This window comes from Mastomys coucha, unplaced genomic scaffold, assembly GCF_008632895.1.
Source record: "Mastomys coucha isolate ucsf_1 unplaced genomic scaffold, UCSF_Mcou_1 pScaffold7, whole genome shotgun sequence".
NCBI classification, from domain to species: Eukaryota; Metazoa; Chordata; class Mammalia; order Rodentia; family Muridae; genus Mastomys; species Mastomys coucha.
Window position 1 is genome coordinate 74,439,046 of NW_022196913.1, and position 1,262 is coordinate 74,440,307.

Here is a 1,262-nt window from a genome sequence, read left to right on the forward strand (position 1 = left end):
GTTGGAATCAATTTTACTAAGTGCTTCAGGAAACTATTATCTCAATTATTTTATTTCCTCTAAAAATCCCACTGGAATATTTTGCTTGTCTATAATAAATCCTTCTTTGTTGACATTTGCTGGATAGACATGAGCAGCTACCTACGTTTTCCAGACTTCTAACAGCCCCATATTTGATTTTCCCAATCATGCTGCCTTTGCCTTTGAGTGCCTCTTTTATTTGTCTTGTCCTTTTCTTAGCACAGCTTGATTCCTTTAATGTTGTAGGAACACAATTTATATTTTGGTGTTTATTAGTTACTTTCTTTTTGCAGAGCCAATAGCTAATGAAAAGCAACTTAAGTAGGTGAGAGTTTATTTTGGTTTGTACTTTGAGGCTGGGTAATCTGTTATGTTGGGAAAGCATGGTCCCAGGAGTAGAGGACTGCCAGTCACATTATATCATGAGTCAGGAAGCAGAGGCTGGACTATAAAGCTTCAGCATCCCCCACCCCACCTCCACCCCCACTGGCCTGCTTCTTCCAGCACAGCTCCACCTCCTAAAGGTTCACAGACTTTCCCAACAGTACCACCAGGAGGAAGGCAGGGACTCAAACACATGAGCACACACACAGGGGATCTTTTAGCATTCAAACCACAGCATGGTCTGGGTCTCATTTACTTAGATCTACCATCAGCTCTCCTGCTTCAAAGATCACATCCCACCATGGGGAGCAGCAGTTTCTAAAGCTCCATAGTGGTCCAGACGACCGTAGTGAATCAACCTCTTCCTTAAACTCTGGTGAACACACTTCTATTTGGCCTCATGAACTGGGCAGCAAACCTTTTCTCTACCACATCTTGTTTTCTCAGTAATGCTTGTCCATTTTCTGAGGTCTTCTAGGCCTTGATATTTATGAAGACCTCAGCCTGCAATAAGTGTTCCTCCTGGCTCATATGAACCACCCAGGCAGAAACTGCTAACTTCATACTGCCTCAGGCTGAGTAGCCTTTGTTTAATGGAGGAATGAGTAGTATATTAATCACTTTGTTTCTTTTCTTTTTTTTTTTAAAACCTTTTATTGCATTATGATGAGAAAAGTTACATGATTTCAATTTATCTGAATTTGTTAACATTTAAAAACATATTTCAATTAAATATAATTGAATCACATTCTTATTTCCCTTTTGCACCACTGCTCCTCCCAGAGACAGCCCCTTCAATACCTACAATATCTTTTTTGTTATATTCTTTAAAATTTATAAAATATTATAACAATAAA

General features: G+C 39.1%; 1 protein-coding gene across 6 annotated transcripts in view; it reads left to right on the plus strand.

Moving 5' to 3' along the window:
* Vps13b (vacuolar protein sorting 13 homolog B) overlaps positions 1-1,262 on the plus strand; it is a 564,858-nt gene that overhangs the window by 69,006 nt on the left and 494,590 nt on the right. The window lies entirely within an intron of this gene.